The sequence below is a fragment of the Equus quagga genome, chromosome 2 (genome assembly GCF_021613505.1).
Source record: "Equus quagga isolate Etosha38 chromosome 2, UCLA_HA_Equagga_1.0, whole genome shotgun sequence".
NCBI lineage: Eukaryota > Metazoa > Chordata > Mammalia > Perissodactyla > Equidae > Equus > Equus quagga.
In genome coordinates this window covers 61738665-61757501 of record NC_060268.1, presented here as the reverse complement: position 1 = coordinate 61757501, position 18837 = coordinate 61738665, and the positions used below count along the sequence as shown (strand labels likewise).

At 52.8% G+C, this 18837-nt stretch overlaps 1 protein-coding gene across 1 annotated transcript in view; it reads right to left on the bottom strand.

Moving 5' to 3' along the window:
- The window catches only part of CORO2B (coronin 2B), a 94667-nt gene extending 82088 nt beyond the window's left edge, over nt 1-12579 (bottom strand). The window contains exon 1 of the mRNA XM_046655470.1: nt 12491-12579. The gene's annotated coding sequence lies outside the window, so the exon portion shown is untranslated. The remainder of the gene's footprint in view (nt 1-12490) is intronic.
- Nucleotides 12580-18837: the final 6258 nt, after the last annotated feature.

Sequence of the window (18837 nt, the reverse complement as noted above, 5' to 3'; positions counted from 1 at the left end):
GCGTGCATAGGAATCACCATTTCCTCCTGGACTTTGGAAACAATTCAAGGGGCCTCACCAGCTGAGGATCTAGAAACTAGACAGGAACTTTTTGATTCAACTTAATGTTACTGAGAAAATACAACGGCTTTGTTTAAAAAGCCTCCTGGCTGGTGGCTGTCTTCTGACGTGCTCTACCTTTCACTCACTGCCTATAAAACGAGTCTACAGGTAATTTAGGACCAGCAAGGAAAGGAGGGTCTTCCTGGATCTTTGGCCAACAATTCCCCTAGGGCAGCCTCGGCTCCTTAAACTCACAAGGGACACAGCCTCATCTAGATGGCCCTGCTGTGTCCCACGTGACATCCCGCTCCGCTCCGGAGCTCTACCAGTAGGGGTGACCCCCTCCTTCGGGAGGTTTAAATGTGAGCCAGGTGCAGGCAGCGCTGGCCGCACAGGCAGCGGCCCTGCACTGAGAGGAGGCACGGAGAGGAGAACAGAGGGAAGTGTGAAGAGGGTCGTGGTCACTTCTGAGGTGTGTTGGTGTGCTTACTCCTTTGTGCTGCCTGACTGCGACCCTCCCTCTCTTCTTCTTCATCGCATCTACTCACCCGGCGAGAGTTTGGACTGTGAAAGCAGGAATCCAAAAAATCCAGGCTCTGCCGTCCAAAATAGGATTGTGCAGCTAAGCAACAGTCTTAAGAGCCAGCCTTGCGAAGCTTTTCTGGCCTCCCATCTCCCCCTGTTAGCAGACGAGGAGTCCCGCCTGGCTGACTGGACCCCAGAGAGGTCCTGGGCAGACAGCAGGGGAAGGGAACGCCACCCATGCAGACGGGAAGGCTGAGAAGGAGGAGGCGCAGGGAGGGAAGGGCATGTTCACAAGTGTGTCCTGACTTTCCAGACTCCGGGCCAAAATCTCAGGAAATGTGCTCGGTAGGGTGAGGGTGGCGCCGAGGGCAGAGGGTAGAGGGGTTTCTCTCCAACTACTTGGTTAGGATTCTGGAAGGAGAGAGACCACTATTCAGGATGGCCCTGGGCCAAACAATATGTGGCCTCACAGAATGAAGATGGCCAACAGGACAGCCAGACAGAGGGCCAGGCGGGCACTCTTGAGCCTCCCCCCGCTTGAGACTGGTGGAGAGAACCCAGCAGGCAGTCCCCGCAGCCCCGAGGGAGGACATGGAAAACCCAAGAGCCACAGGACACCAAGAGGTTGCCATGGTGAGGACAAGCCAACTGCATCAGAGGCTGTGAGGAGACAGTCCAGGCCTGGGGCAAGATGGATAGTGAGACAAAGACCCAGCTGGGGATGGACCCCGCCATCGGGGCCAAGAAGAAATGGACCATGAGTTTGTCAGCTGCAGACTGCAGTGGCAGATGTCCAAAGAATGCCCTGGGATGGAAGAGACTAGCCACACATCAGTGGAGGTAAGCCAGGAATGTCTAAGGACCAGCTCAGAGCCAGAGGTCTCCCTTCCACGGACACCTGAGGTCACATAGGCCCCAGCTGTCTATATCCCCAGATGCCATTTTGAAAAAAAGCCAGACGAGGAGCTCTGAAAGATGAGCCCTTGCAGTCATTCAAGCTGAAGGCAAATTATCCCAAAGAGGCTGACCTTTACATCACAAGACTGTTGAAATTACCAAATCAGACTGACGCCACTGGGCGGGCCGCACGTGTTGTATCACAGTGACCCTGCGAGGTGGGGCTCCCTCATGAGCTCACACCAGCTTCAGGGGAAAATAAAGAATCTGCATCTTCTTTGCACATCTAAGTTGTCAGGGCCTCCAGGTAAGGCCGTGATGGCTGTGTGCATGGGCTCTGCAAATCCTATCACAAGGAAGAAGTGGCTGCAGAAGCAAGAGTGGAATAAGAGAGCTCTCATTACCATCGCAGCGTCTTGAGCAGACAACAAGATAACCGGGGGATCCCGAGCCCTGGGAGCTCTGAAACGTCACTGTAGGCTTCTGATGTCTGGTCGTGTGGCTACCCCCGGGAGCCCGTGAGGCCTGCCCGCTGGCCACTCTCCTGCCTCCCATTACTAACAGTAGACAGACGGAGTCTGTTTCTAGCAACCAACACAGAGCCCACTTGAATGATGAGGAGGGACAACATGTGGCCTTCCCTGGGCAGCAGTCCTGAGCCATTCCAGCAGCCAGTCTACACTGCCAAGTGTCTATACTGGCAAGTGGAAGCATCTGATCCCTGGCAGCTCAAGAGAAGGGGCTCTCCTCGTGCAGCTGTGTCAGGACTTTCTTCCGTGTGGTTGCTTGTGTCAAGAGGCTAATGCACTGACCCCATGGGTCTCTGACCACCCTATCCCTGGGGACTTGCCTTTCCTGAGCACCTGCAGCGCTTCCTGGCTGCAGCTCCAGGGGGCACCTGGTGTGCACTTCACGTTTGACTGGCTCTGTTCACATGTACAGAGAAGGCTTTAGAAGGCTCTAAGCTGGCCCACATGCAAGTTCTGAAGGTTGGAAAGAGCAGGAACTAAGAAATTAGATAGACCTAGCTTTAAATTCTAGTGGCGCCACTTACTAGGTAGGTCCCACCCAGACTTTGGACAAGTTCAGCAGGTTTTTGGAACTTGGATTCTCATCTTAAAAAGGGAGGATAACAGTGCCTACTTCTCAGGGCAGTTCCCATCCTTTTGGTCTCCCTCAGGGTGCCCTGCACACACACTCAGCAGCCAATCGTTGGGTAAGCGACTGGCTTTTTTGGGATGTGGGGGAGGGAGTCAAGCACAGCTTCAGGACTGTTCCATGATTCTGCCATCTGGATGTTCCCTGGGAGCAGTGGGACAAGTGCCTGGAAACGGGAGGTGTGGCAGATGCTGCTGACTGGCTACATGCCAGCCCTTCCCACCCCCTTCCACCCACCGCAGGAAGGAGGCTTACTCTCCCAGCATCCCTCACGCTTAGGAGAGGCCCTATGACCCAGTTTTGTGCTGGGGGACTTCTGAGAAAGCTTTTTTCTTATTAATAAAAGAAGAGAGAATCATAAAAAAAAAAAAGCTCTTTCTTGATATACCGGTGGATGCACTGCTTCCTGCCTTTGTTTGTGTTTGAGAATGTAAGGCCTGGAACTGTGGCATCTTGGGCCCATGAGGTGATAAGTCCATGATCAAAAGCCAAAATGAGGAAGAGGCAAATAGAAGGACAGAAAAAGCCTACATGGTTAATGACACTGTTGAGCCACAAAACCAACGCCAGGAGCTCCTCCTTGGGCCTCTTGTCCAATAAGCCATAAACATGCTCACAGCTTGAGTCATTCTTGGTTGACATTTTTTGTTACTTGCAGCCAAAATCATCCCAACTGACGAGAGATGAAGAAGAGAGGGCAGGAGGTGGCGAACGTCTGAATCTTTGGACGCTGCCCATGACCTGTGTCCACGAGGTCTCTGTGTCTCAGAGGCCCTGCCCCCACAGCCAAAACCCCAGCGATCATGAGGAGGCCTAGAGCCCACACAGGCCTGCCCATGCCCAGCAAGCCTGCCCCCGCCAGAAGGCCAAGAAAACCAAGGGCCCCTCCATTCCCTTCCCAGCTTTCCTCGCGTCTCTCAGCAGAGTCCCTCAGGGTGGGCTGACACGGCCGCCTCTGCCTCCTGTGCGGTTGCTGGAAAAGTTGCACAGCTCGGGGGGTAATAATGATGACCATTGGGGGAAAAAGCAATAATGAGATTCATACTGCCTGCTGCTACACAGCCACCCACATGGCCCCTCTCGGGTCCAGCAACACCGTCAAGACTTGGAAGGAGATCCCCCCTCTCTTTATTGATTCCCCTGAATGCTGTCACTACTACGGAAACCGTGGAGGAGGGGTGGAGATGGAAACGAGGTAATGCGTGTAAAACGTCTGGCCCAGTGCCTAGTGGGCACTGAGCAAAGAGACACCCTCCCTCTTCCCTTCCAATGTAACAGCAATGCAGGTGACAAAACATGGCCGCTGGGCAGCTCCTGGAGGGTGGCAGTGCCTCTGCAGGTACCCTCCCACGGTCCTTCCGGGATTCTTGCTTTTTGGAGTACTCTTTCTCCCTTCCCTCATGGTATTCACACACACACACACGCACACACACGCACACACACACACAGCTGACTCAAGAGCCCACCCCCCCTGACTCTAGTGAGCTGGGGTCATGGTCATGGGGGCAGGGTTCTCAATTAGCATCTTCTTCAGGCCCATCCACATCTTGCTGGTCTGGTCCCCACAGAGGCTGCTCCTGTCACTCACCCTTCTGCTGGTCCCCTGTCTATTTCACAAGCGCATTGCGAAGCCCCTGAAGTTGCTCAGTGCTCAGCCTTTCCGTACACATCATTGCATCCCAGTCCTGGTCCCGGCTGTGGTCTTGCTTCAGGCCCCCCTGGTCACTGTGAAAGTCAAAGCTGCAGTTCCCTAAGTGCCAACCCATTGGCATCATCTGGCCTCTGCAGACTCACCTCTGCAGGCTTACCTCTGCAGGTAAAGTCTCTCTGTTCAACCCCTCCATAGAGTCAGGACCACCCCAGTCTGTAGGGCACTTTTGTAAACACAGAAAAAGGTGCCCCTTCCTCCGGGCAGATGCAGCTCCAGATCGGAGCCCACAGCTTGGTGAGTGGAACATGGGCTGGATTTCAGCCCCTACTTGCTCCTCTGCCAGGCGCCCTTGTACAGGGCACAACTCGTACAACTGTACATGGCGGCCATGCAGGGAGCCTTTCCAATTACTCTCCTGTATCTCTGACCTAAGTGCTACTCTCGGTTATTGACTGCTCCGGAACTTCCAATGTGAAGCAGCCCAGCTCAGGGGGCAACAACTTTATAAAACCCCAAGACCGACTTTGTCATCCTCAGCATAGTCCCATGGCTCACCCAGCAGCTCCTTGCAGGTCTCATCTCCCGGGCTCTTCTCTGCTAACCCTAGTTACAGTCATAACTCCTCTGCCACCCAATTCCAATTCATTCCTCCCTGCCCCATCTGGAGGGGAATCACACAGCTGTCCCCGGAGACAAGGGGGGCCCTCCCTCCTATGTTCTCATCCCCTGGTTAGAGGCCTTTCTCTACCACTAACCAGCTCCTGTCTCGGACAGGTGCTTTACTCCTCAGGGCCGTGTCTGTCCAATGGGGCTAAGAGTGGTGCTTCGTCATGGATTTGATGTGGGGAGTAAATGAGAAAATGCAAGTAAAATGCTCATGACATCACCTGGCACGCTGTGTGCTTAATACAGTAGCTACTGTCAAGTCTTTGACCGCACTCCTCCTGTTTCCTTGTTTATAACATGGATAAAGCAATATATTGCATACTTCAATGTATTTGACGCTTAGAGTTGTACCTGCTGTGTGTCAGGTACCGTTCTAAGCTTCTTGAAAATATTAACTTGATCCTCAGAGCAACCCAATGAGGTAGGTGCAGAGGTTAAGGTCACCTAGGGAAGAGGCAGAGGAGGGATTTGAAGCCAGGGTTTCCAGCTCCACTGGGTGTGTCCTTGACAAGCAGCCTCTGGGGCTCCTCAATGGCTGTTGTGGGGGTTAAATGAGATAATGCAGGCAAAGTGTTTGGCACGAAGACATTCCACACGTGGTCGTTATGTTAATGCCTGGTTATTGTTGAACGTTCATCTTCATCATCGTTATTACTAATATATGCAGAGTGCCCACCGAAATCAAGCTGCCCCTCTTTCTCTTTCTCCCTCCCTCCCGCGCTGATGGTCTGCGTTGTGGTGGTGGGCAGGAGCCTTGGCCCTCTGTGTAGAAGGCTTCCTGCTGGGTCCCAGTGTGTGGGCAGGGAGAGAAGATTTCCAGTACAAAGGAGAGGGCAGACAACTCCCTCAGCACAGAGCCTCGCGGACTGGGGGTACATCTGACACACAGCAAATCATGCTGGCGACAGTCGGGAGAGGCTGGGAGATGAGGGTAAGCACTGGGGCCCGGGGCAGAAAGGAAGCCATCCCCATGAGCCTGGGGTCTGCGGGGTGAGGAAGCAGATGGAGAGAGACCAGGCTGTCCTGCAAGATTCAACTCAGCAAATGACTGAGCCACCGAATACCATCTCTGAGGCTCACTTCCTCCAGGAAGTCTTTCTAGATCTCCCAGTCATCAACCCTTCTTCCCCTCTGCTCCCAGAACACTTTATCTTTCTAGCCCTGCCCTGCCTATATTATACCTACTTTATTTTAGATACACAGCACAAAGAGGCCAAATGACCCTGACTACAGGCTCCGGGAGAGCAGGGACCAGATCTGCATTACCTATCTCCCCTACAGGGCCTTTCAAACAGTGGAGGCTTAGTGAATGCCTGTTGAGTGAATAGTGAGTGAATGAGGCACAGTTCCCGCCCACTTCGGGCCTCTCTCTTCTGCGCCCTCATCACTGCAGGGCTGCAATGTGGTTGGTGAGACCTCAGAGTGGGCCTGGGAGGTAAACACCACGAGGGCTCAGCTGAATGTGGAGAGACCATGGGGGAGGCTGCGGCTCCTTCCCACTGAGGACGAGGGCTCTTGCCTCACCAGGAGGAGGGTAGCACCACGCCCCAGGCCACCGTTCCTTCCCTGGCCCTGGCTTCGGCCAGCACCCAGTCATCCCCTCAGGCCGGAACGCAGCCCAGGTCTGTCCAGGCGCCTCTCCTGCTCATGTCACCCTACCCTGCCCCACAGACAAAGACCAGACTTGTCACAGTGCTTCTCGGCCAATCATCACCTTGGGTCTCCTCTCTCACTGACTCCATGTGCTGCAATCAGATTCAGCTCGTTGTTTCAGGCGCTGCTCACCTCCCCCCCAACTCCAAAATGGTCCAAGGGGACACTTGCCCTCTCCTCTCGGGGTCCTGGAATCCTACCCGTCTCTCCCGCACAGCCCCAGTGCCCTCCCCACAACACACACCTTCCCAGGCAACCCCACCCACACGCTCCTTCCTCCTGGGGCCGGCACACACTTAAGGTCCCTTCACAGGGCTGTGGTCGCCCTGCTCTGGTGCCTTGCTTTTCCCACATTCAGGTCTTTCCTCCCCGTGGAGGAATTCCCTGTGGGTTAGGATGATGTCCCAGTCATCTTCAAATTCCCCCTACGAAACCCACCCTGGGGAAAATGATCAATACACACAATTAAAGTAAAACAAACAACCATGCAAAAATGAAACGTAATAAGTACTAAGTAATTTAACAAATAACACTTAGTGCCTACTGTGTGCCAGGCACCATTAGAAGCAGTTTACATGAACTAACTAATTTAGTCCTTATTATCCTTATGAGGCTGACATTATCGTGCCCATTTTGCAGATACAAGAATGGAGGCAGAGAGACCGTAAGTATCCTGCTAAGGTCCTGCAGTTAACAGTGGTGGGACTGGCAGCTAAACTCGGGAGTCTGCACTCAGAGCCGGGCACTGCACCCCCATCAGTAATTGCTCAGTGGCTCAGTGGTACGTGGTCTCTTACCTGCTCTCCAAATCCACACCCTGTGCAGGGAGGCTGGCAGGGAGGCAGGGCTGGAGAGGCGCGGCTGGGCCCCGCCTCTGGCCACATCTCCCAGCCACTCTCTTAAGCCGCGTTCTCAGCCCTTGCAGCACCTTAAATTGATCGGGAGGGATCTTTTTTCATAAGTACTGACACCTGGGCCACCTCTGTCAAAGAGACAGAATTGATGACGAGGCCTGGGCATCTGTATTTTGAAGAGCTCCCCATGGTGGCTCTAAAGGCAGTGATTCCCGTGGGCTCCCTGGCTCTGACTTGCTACCTCCTCCCTTCACTCAGAGGCTGGGAGTTCTGCAGCGGTGTCATCCAGGCCGCTGTCTTCTGCTTTCTGTCCACATCACTCCTCCCCAGAGGGCACAGGGCAGGCCAAAAGAGCAGAACTCAACCCAGTCATGGCCCGACCCACCGACATGCAGCCGGAGGGGGCCTCTGGGAGTATGAATGTGGTCTGGAGTAGTCTCAAGAGTTTCTTCACTTTCTCTAGGACACTGAACGTTCCCCTCTCAGTATTCCCATCCTTAAGGCTTAATGACACAGTCCCAACTGCCTGGTGACGGGTGCTGTTTTTCCATTATTTATATGTTTGTGCAACAGTCTTCCATTCTTCTTGGGAGCCGGCTTTGATGATTTTACTCGCAGGGCCCTTATGCACATTCAGTACGTCAAGCACATCTGATGGTGAGGGCAGAGAGCCCCAGAGCCCTGGGCCCCCAAGGGACAGGTGAACTGCTGGAGACAGGGCCACAACTTGACCCCCAAAGGGCGTAGCAAGACTCCTAGGACGAGGGAGAGTTAGGGCTTTGGTAGAGTAGATTACGAGAACAAAACAATCCCGGGGCAGTGCCGACTTCCTAGTCTGAAACTAGAGCATCTCAGGGTCAAGTCCGTGAAAGGAATTGATAATGAATCAACCACTGTGCCCAAAGTGCCCGCCCAGACCCGCTGACCCGTCATTCTCCACCGGGTCCAGCCTCCTCCACGCCCATATCCCTTGCTCATGCTGATCCTTCCGAATGGCAATGTCCCGCCTGATGGGCAAACTCCTACTCATGCGTCAAGGCCCACCTCAAGGTCACCTCATCTGGGGAGCCTTTCCTGATAGTCCTAGGTACGAGGTATAGTACTATCTTCTCAAAATACCGTTTTGCATGGCTCAGGGAGCCCTCACCCCAGTGTGCAGTTTCTGTTCTACAAGGCTGGTTCCTCCCACTAGAATATGACCAACTCAGGGGCACGAATCCTTCCTCTTTGCATCCCCAGCACTTAGAGCAGTTTCAGCTGCAGGCCATGAGACAGAGATCCACAGATTCAATCTGGCCTGCAGATGTGAGGGCTGGCACAGTGATTAAAACTGTTCTGCATTAGTTGCCAACATTAAAAAAATCAGGATACTTCACATAAAAATCCAGAATTCTTTCTTTTCTTGAAAAACCGGAAATCAGAAGATCTGGGCCCACATTCCCACTGCTGCACCCCAGAGGGGAGGGGCTGCTCCAGGGAAGGCCCAGCCACCTCCCTCATTGAGGCTCTTGTCTGAGTCTGGCACACACTGGAACTATGTGCCCTGCGAGGGGCACGCAGTAGGTAATTTTTGAAGCAGCCAGTGCAGAAAGATCCACATGTGAGTCAAACAAACTGCACTTCTTGCTAGATAGCATTTCTGGACGAAAGCTAGGGACAATTAAACTACCCCAGGAAGACCAACTGTGGCACATCCATATGATGGAACACAACTCAGCAACAAAAAGGGATAAACTACCGAAACCCCCGACACCACGTACAAGTCTCAGATACATTATGCTGCGTGAAGCGAGCCAGACAGAAGGGCTGCACGGATCACTCCATTGATACGACATTCTGGAAAAGAAAAAACTATAAAGGCAGGAAACAGATCAGTGGCCAGGCCTGGTGCTGGGAGGAGGGGGCGACTACAAAGGGGCAGGAGGGACTGCTGTGGGGGAGTGATGGAAAAGTTCTCTATCGTGATTGTCACGATGGTTACACAACTGTAGGCACTTCTTGAAACACACAGAACTGTACGCTAAAAAGGATGACTATTACTGCATGTCAGTTATACCTCAAGAAACATGACTTTTAAAAAAATCACCTCAAGGAATTTTCGCCCTGGTCCTTGGTACAGAAAGCTGCACGCCAGAAACTGTGGTGAGCATCCAGAGCAGAGATTCTAGGCCTTGTCTGATGGATGAGGAGAACTGAGTCCCTTCACCCACATGCTGGCATGCTCTGGGCACCCACTGCAAGGAACCTTAGTGTGGCGTAGAGGAAAGGTCTGTGGGAATGCTGCCGCTCATCCCCTAAGGTCCCCACTGTGGGCAGGTGTGGCCTTCCGTCACCAGCATCGAAGTTAAAAACAGAGACCTTCCCCGGCCCCATCCCCGACCCACGGAATCAGAATCTCTGGGGGTGGACCCCAGGAACCTGTCGGAGTGATGTTTGCAAAGCACCTCAGGCGGTTCCAATGCACAATTAATATTGGAGATACATCATCTCTTGGTTTTAGGCCCAAAGATAGTGGTTCAAAACATGAATTCCAGACTGGGGAAAACACTGAATGGTACCTTTCAAAGACCGATGATGTGCACATCACTATTGTTATCTGCGTCAGTAACTGCGTTCACTGTTGATTCTAATATCTAACCTTGGTGGGGCGCTTCAGGCTTGCAAAGCCCCCTGCCATGAATACCCCATGGAAGCCAGGCAGCTGGGGGCTTTTGTTACCCTTGTTGGTTGGAGGAGGAAACGGAATCAGAGAGAGAGGTCAGGTCACCTGCCAAGATGGGGCAGGGGCCAGGATCCACGGCCCCCATCCTTTGAGTCCATCATCCTGCCCCTGGGGCTCGAAATTCTCCTTCCCACTAGAGGCTGAACTGAGGAGGGCTGGGGAGAGGGAGGAATCAGAAAGGGTTTCCTCAACCCAGCCATCAAGAAACCTGTTTGTGCTCCCTGTGCCCAGTCTCCAAGTGGCTGCTGGAATCCATGTCAGCAGTGGGGAGTGGGGGCTGCTCAAGGCACCCACCTCCAATCTCACTTGCCTAGCAAGTGGCACAAACTGGATTTACCAGGGGGCTGTGATCCAGCATGCAGGAATCGCACCCAGCCCACTCACCCACCTCTGCCGCTCCCCAGGGGACCAGGCTCCTGGGTGCTGGCATGGAGAAGCCCGGCAGGATTTCCAGAGCAAAGGAAGCTGAAGACCGCCCTTGCCTTCTCCCACCAAGTAACCCGCACTGCCCGAGATGACTCCTGGACATTGCCCAGGATGGCCTCAGTTGACATTGCCACTGGGAGAGGCTGGCCTCACCCACTCTGTCCCTTTGGGATGGGATAGGGTGGGGCTGAGGAGATGGGGTAAACATGGCTGTGGGTGGGGAGGGCTGGAGGTCACTCATGTCAGCTTGCACATGTTGGATACTGCCAGGGTTCCCGCAGGACATTCCAGTGGTGGTGCAAAGGGCCCAGAGTCTCGCTCCAGCTGCTTCAGCTCTGGCCCCAGCTCTACCGCTCTGGCAAGTCCCAGGGCCTCAATTTCAGAGGCAATACAGGGTGGAGGTGAAAAGAGCTGGGCCACTCCCTCGCTGTGTCACCCCAAGCAAGTAACATGACTTCTCTGAGCCTGCTTCCCCACCCATAAAATGGGGATGATATTAACAGTGCTTGCTTCATAGGGTTGATGTGAAGATTAGACTCCATAAAGTACATAAAGGCCTCTATAAATTTTAGCTATCGCCATTGCCACCACCATCCTCAGTTTCCCAGTCCGTTAAAAGGGAATAATCCTAATCCCTGCCACGCCGACCTCACCGGGCTATAGTGAGATAAGGAAAACAAAACTGCAAACTCCACGAGGACAGAGTCTATGTCTGCCTTGTCCCCTAATGCATCTCCAGGATCTAGAATACTTCCTGGCTATGGTAGGTGCTCAGCAAATGTCTATGAATGAATGAATGAGTGAATGAATGACCAAAGGAATGAGCGGAGTGTGGGGATGTTCTTGTGACTGAAGATATTCCATTGAGGTGAGCTGCTCTTGTTTCCAATGAGTAATCGGTGATGTCCAACGACAGAATGGATTGTGTTGGGAAATAGCAAGTTCCCCATCACTGGAGGCAATCAAAGAAACTGGAAGGTCACTTGGCACAGGCGTCAGAGATGGTCTTACACATCACACTCAGGCTGAACTAGACGATGCCTCCAGAGTCCTTTCCAGCTCAGGGGGAATGACAGGCTCACCCCTCCCATCTCAACTCCTTCCAGCCACCAGCAGCCCTCAGTCAAGTCTGGTCAACTCACGCTCAAGGGAATGTAAAACCAACCCTCTCGCATCCTCACACTGTGGGCACATACTCCACCCAGACCACTGGTCTCAAAAACATGCTCATGGCCAGGCACACTTACCCCACTTTGCATACACAGCCACTCACCGAGCAGCTGCCACCATCATCACTAACAACAGTGGCAGCTAATGCACTGAGCACTCGCTACAAACCAGGCTTTGGGCCAACCCCTCCTCCAACTTGATCTCATTTAATTCTCACTCCTAAGAGGAGGGGCTCATTATCCACATCTTAAAGGTGGAAAACCAAGGTCAGAAGGTGAAATGACTTGCCCAAGGTCACATGGCTGGTGGCAGCAGAGCTGGGCTTTGAACCCAGCTCTGTCTCACTCTAGAGCCTGCCCTCTTGGGCCACACTGCCTCCCTAACACAAACCGACAAGCAGACAAAGCGAGCCCAGCTGGGTCTCACAAGGCGGCATCCAGCCCAGCCATCAGCCCAACCTTGAGGGATGGTGGAGCCACCTGGGCAACCTGCTCCATGGGTAAGGCAGAGTCGTGAAGCAAAAGGCACAATCTCCCCTTGGGTGCATGTGCGCTGGTCTCCAGGTTCATGCAAGGATGGAACCCCAGCCAACTGTGGACTCCTGCTTGGGCGTGAGGAGCACATGGACCCCAGCTTGCAAGTGGTTCCAACCCACCTTTGTAGCTCGTTTCTCCTACCTCCTGCCTAAACCCTACATCCCAGCCAAAGTGGACCCTTCCTGGTTACCTCTGGGCCTTTGCTCAGCCAGTCCCTTGTCAGGAACGCCTCTCCTCTTCTCCCAGCAAATCCTACTCAACAGCACAAGTACAGCTCAGATGTCTCCTGCTCCGTGAAGCCTCTCTGATCCTTGCAAGGGAGAACTCGTGCTCCCTCCATAACATGTGGTCCATTCCTCCATTCCAGCATTTACTGCGTTGTCCTCTGGCTAGTTGTTTATGTGTCTGCCTCCCTCGCCAGACTGAGTCCCTTGGGGCCAAGGCAGTGTCTGACTCAATGTGAGAGTCCATCTGTGAGCACAGGGCCGGGCACCCAAAGATGCCCGACGAATGCTGTGATTTCATTCCTGATGCCCAGGAAGGTCCCCACACACGGCGCTGGCAGAGTTTGTGGGGGGTCACATACTTGGGAACGTTCACCGCTGACATCATCCGTCCACACGGAGCCGAGTGACAAGCCCATTAGCAAGCCGGCGAGGAGAACATCTGCAGCTCCTTCAGAAAGCAGTAACTTCCTGGAAGTGGACTGGTGGGGAATCAGCGATGCATTGTTCACGCAGCTCCCAGGCGGAGCCCGGCCAGCAGACTCTCTCTGATTTCATCACAGACACCGGCTCCTTGCTCGGCCCTGCCCAACACACACAGTGGGAAGGACTGGAAATGCTCTAACCCTGGTCCTGCCACCGCTGGCTGGGTGATGGCAGGCCCATCCGACTCTGGGCCTCAGTTCGTTCATCCACAAGACAGGAGAAACAGCAACCCCAGCTCTGCCTGCCTTATAGGGCTGGAGTAAAAGGGAACGGGTGAGTAAAAGGCAGAAGGCACCTTGGAAATATAAAAATCATTCAAAAGCAAGAGGCGGGGCCAGATGAGGTTGGAAGACGAGGACTCTCTTCATTCCTGTGGCTTAAAATCACCTCCGAGCCGCACGGACAAGGTGCTTTCTGGGCCTCAGTTTTGTCATTTGACAGTTGAGGGGTTGAACCGGGTCAGTGTTTTCCAAACTCCATACTCTGTGTACCACTGCCAATACGCTGCCATCGCTACAAATCACCTGAACCACATTTATCTTAAAATTTTGTTTAAATGGACTCTTTTTAAAATTTAAATATCTGCTTGAGCCTCATTCTAAGCAATTTTAACCACGACACAACTGGTTTGATGTGTTAGCTACATTTTTTTTCTAATACACATCAAATAAATACGTGATGATTAAACCAAACCGTAATCCTCCAGGCCCCCTGAAACCATTCTGTGCGCCACTGCTGATCCACATCCATTCTTTGAGAAACAGAGAGAAAGAGAGAAGACCCTTCAGGCTCTTTCCAGCTCCAACAGCCCAAGGTTTACACTCACACGATGCACTCATCTGGCACCCAGCCCGGGGACAGAGCCCCAGGAGATGGTAAGACAATCCTCACTCTCCAGGAGCTTCCAATCTTGTCTGTGAAAAAATGCTCTCCAATTACTTCAGTGTGTTTTACCTGTATTTAATTTAAAACTTGCTCTAAGGCATTGTACCAAAATGTATATATTACAGCAAGATGAAAAATTAAGTGGGTGATGAAATTCAGATTAAAGGAAAGTGAGGGTAGGAGAAATGAGGCAAGACAAAAAGAGGCATAAAAGCCTTACTGGAACTCTCAAATGCTCCCTGGAAGAGTACCACAGATTGGAGCTCTGAGCTCCCTAGCAGCCAAAGTAAAAAGGGAAAACATGATTCGTTCTCATCAGCATTTGATACATGAACAAAGTCCTCAACTACATCCCTAAGATAAATATAACGTAATGGGTCTCTGGGGCTGCTGATCTGGGCAGAAAGATGCTGCTCTTGTCTCCTGACAGGTGTCCCTGCCTCTCCTAAAACCCATCTCCTATGCTGATGCCACCGTGATCTTCCCCCAAAATAAAATTTTGATCATATACAAAAATATATAATGTTTTCCTTTTACTTCCCAAATGAAATTAAAAATTTCAGGCTTGCATTCATGCATCTCTATGAACTAGCCCCAAAATATCTTTAGGGTCACATCTCTTGGTACCTCATATTTAGATCTCAGTGGAACTGCCTGAGTTCAAATCTTGGCTCTACCACGTAGTAGCCATGTGACCCTGGGCAAGTTACAAAACTTCTCTGAGTCTCAGTTTGCTCATCTGTAACATGAAGACATAAAAAGTTCTTGTCTCCTAGGATTATCATGAGACCTGAATGTGGCAACCCAGGAGCAGTGCTGCTCCCCTGCCAGGCGCATCAATGGGAGCTCTTCCGCAGCGCATTCTCATCTCTCCTGGCCTGTGCTCCTGTCAATGCTTCAGACTGGCTCCTCCTCCCTTTCTCTGTTGACTGAAATCCTGATCATCCAGACCCAGTTCAAGTGCCACTTGAACTGGGGGCCTTCCCTGATCTCCCAATCAAAAGAACCCATTCCTTGCTCTCTTTTCCCACAGCACATAATTTATGTGCAATACAATCTATGCAATCTATGCAACACTCAACCGGTGTTTCTCACCCTGGAGGGTCACCTCCTACTAGGAGGTGATGAAATCCAAGTGGTAGGCTGCTGCCAGCACTTAAAAAAAAGAGACAGAGTAGAAAAGACTAGAAAATACCACAGTGCATGGTATGACTTTTGATTTGGTTTTGTATACGTAATATATATTTGTGAATGTGCTTGGTCACAACATAAAATGATTTGCTTATTAGGAGTTGCAGCCAAAACATGTCTGAAAGCCACAGTATTAACTGTGGGTTCCTGGAGGGCACAGATCAAGTCAGGTCCGCCACTGTGTCTCCAGCACTTAGCACAGAGCCTTGCACATAGTAGGCACTCAAAAAACACTTAGTGAAGTGAACTGAAAATCTAGGACCAGAGAGTGCGTTTACTAGGGCATTCCAGGTGCCTGAGATTCAGGTACAAACACCCATGTCCAGCCACAACTTCTGAGGACCCCACTCAATGACAAGACCCACTCAGCAGGGTGGCAGCCATCCAGTGGGGATTCCAAAATCAAGGTTGTTGAGTGTGGGTGGAAAAGAACAATATGGTTAGTCCCCACTTACCCAATTCCCAAGACTCTACCTTCGTCTCCCACCCCACGGAAGAGACCACGGTGAAGAAAGGCCCAGAGTTTGCTGAGAAGGAACAGACACAAGCACACACTTACACACACATACATGCATGCACACTCACACACATACACGCATATATACTCACAGACATGTAGACATGTTACTCTTCATTTCATAGGTGGGGACGTGGGGGCCCAGTGAGGGCAAGTGACTTGCTCAAGGTCACACACCTGGTTAGTGGCAGAGCTGGGACTAGAACCAAGTCTCTTGGTTCCTAGACCAAGAGTGAAGACACAATAAATGATACATTAAACAGAAAATGCTTAGAAAAACCCAGAAGGTCCCTTCCCAGAGTGAGAGGTGATGTCATGCCCAGCTCCAGGATCTGCAGAGCTAGAGGCCACAGTGGCCGACATGCCTGTCTCCTCCTGCGCTGCCTCTAGGTTCCTGCCCATCCCCAGCTGCCAGTCCCCCAGGGCCACCTGTGCCAGGATAGCACCCTGTCCTGCTTTGTAGAACCGAGGGAGCTGATGTCATTGGAAAGCACGGGCCTGGAGACAGACAGACGGCTGTAACTCAGTCCCAACAACCCCTGGGCCCTATTCCTACCCCTCAGAGCCCTGGCTCCTCATTTGGTAACTACCGTTCCTGCTCTCTACTTCAGGTTCTCAGGAGGATTAAACGAGACCAGGTCAGTTAAGCACCTGGTAGGTGTGTGCAAACGTTAGTTCCCTCCCTTCTCTCTCCCTTGAAACCCTTTATTTCATCCTCAGAGATTTCTTCCAAGTGAAAACAAAACACTTCTGACCATATCCTCTTCTGCTCTAACACCTTCAATGTCCCTACAAGTCCAAACTCCCAGCCCAGCTCTCAAAATCCTTCACGACTGGGACCTTTTCTTTACCTCTTTTAGCCCTCTTGTCCATCAATGGGATGGACCAGTCACCTGTCACCTGGGATCACAGTTTGCTGAGAATGAGCATGCACACACATAAGCACACACTTCTACACAAATACACGCATGCACACACACACACACACACAGGGCACTCTCCTCTCAGACTTGCCTTCCTCATATCCACCTTTCAAAAATCCCGATTCCGAAAGCTTTGTCAGGCCCATGCAGTTGGAATTCGTCAGCCTGTATGAGTTTGGTTCTGGAACCAAATGCACTTCAGCACACTACGTAATCACTCCTGGTGCGCCTGCCTATCTTTCCCGGGAGACCGCGAGTGCCCAGGAGGCAAGACATAGATCGCAGGCCCCCGGGTAGGGCCAGCCCCTGGCCCATGGTGACCTCACCGATGACTGGAACGTGGGATTCCCCACACGCGTTGCAGCCCGCGTGCTGACACGGCCTCACTTGTGGCCTGTTAGAATCATTCGCACGGCCTGGAAGACTCGCACAATTGCCCACGCCAGCCAGCAGGTGGTGTGAACCTGGATCCAGGGCAGCCGCCCGCTTTTAAGGGAGTGTGGCATGCCAGACAGGCCAGCAGGCCAGGCGGCCAGAGACCCTGGTGGAGGCTGGGTGACCTTGAGCAAAGCTTTGCCTTTCCATTGGAGTCACAGTAAAACTCTGAAATCTATAAATAAGACCAAAAATAAGGCTAAATACCTGTCTGAGAAGGAACTAGGACAACCAGAGAGCTTTTTCCAGCTACATGCATCCTGCCCAAGATTCTTAACCCTCCTCCCTCTGACAAACGTCTATCAGAATCTGGGGAGGTAGAGAAGAGGCATGCGTATTATTTAGAACAGGCTCCCAAGAGAAGTCTGATTAGTCACGTCCTCAACAGCAGCCCAGTTTTACCCGTCAGTATACTGTTCACGACCAAAGCACAACTGTAGAATCACTCCTCGAGCGCCCTAAGCCAGGATGCAACGCTTAATCAACCTGAGCTTCACCAGTCTGAGGCAGGACACCCTGCGCTCCAGGCAGAGCTGAGGGTGGTGGACACAGGGCTCTTCCGGCACAGGGTGGAGAGAAGGGCTCCCTGGACAGGGCTGCTGGGAGAGGGGAGTGAGTCCTGTGGGTCAACCTCCCAGCAGGTCTGGCCTGCAGGAGGGGCTCTATAAACGGCAGCCATTCCCCGCCACCCCCGGCGAAGTTGATGTCTTCCACAGGCAGTAAGCATCGAGGAGGGAGGGCTGCCCGTCTTCCTTCTGCTTCTCTGAGCCTGAGCCCCAGCCCCTGACTCAGGAACGAACCCATCGCAAACGCTCAAAAACCCTTCCTCATTCCACAAACATCTACTGTGTGGCTGCCCTGCACCAGGCCCCCAATTAGGGAAGAGAGAGAAGAGCAAGACCCGCCTGCACCCTTCCTAAGGCCCCCAGTCCAGGGGGAATGGCTGATTCTCTGTCCACTCTGAGTAGGAAGGTCCACATTAGTCCTGTCTCCTGAGTGTCTCAGGCCACACCACAGGTGCGTCAGGGAATTCCTGGCTGTTTGGGGCCAGAGCTGGCCAGAGAGCATCTGTGAATGACCAAACAGTGCATTCCGAGCAGGCCTGGGAGCCCTGGGAAGTGGAGGGACGGTGTCACTGGTTGCCCTGAGCTTGAAGTTAGCCATCACTCCCTCTTCAGCCAGGAAGGCCTGCAGCAGCACCCATGACGCCTCACCTGTCTCCTCTCAGAGGCCCCACTGCAAAACCCATCTCCTGTATGCAGCAACCCCCCATCCCAGCTTCTGGGCATCCAGTGCCTGGTAAACAGAACTCTGTGGGGGGTCAAGCCCCTACCCAACCCGGCTCCCACACACAGAAGCTTTGTCTGAGCTGCTGATGCATAATACATGGGCGCAGGCCCGGACCAGCCTCGGGCCCATCTTGGACAACAAGCCCGTCACTAAGAGGCTGTGAGGGGCACAGCCAGGACACAATGCGCTCCAGTCAGAGCTGAGGGCAGTGGATAAAGGGCCTGCTGGGTCCCTGGAACCAGCCCCTCCCCCAGTGCACTCTGCAGGGTGGAGAGGAAGGCAGTCCCCAGAAAGCCCTGGGGAGGGTGTGTGTGCGTGTGTCCTGAAACCCTCCCAGCCACTTTCCAGTGCACCCTCCAGCTACATCCTCGACTCACAGGCTTAGCTGTTTCCCCCGTGCAAGCCAGAGAGAGCCATCCAAGGCCGCTCCTTGTCTCGGGCCCCGTGTGACTTTTTTAAAAGAGTTTTCCCAGCAGGTGATGCCACCCATCAGGGTCTAGTATGCTCCTTGGGGTCCTGGGCTCCTTGATCTTGGCTGGCCCAGAGGCCCCTCACCTACATGTCAGTGGGAAAACAACATGGAGAT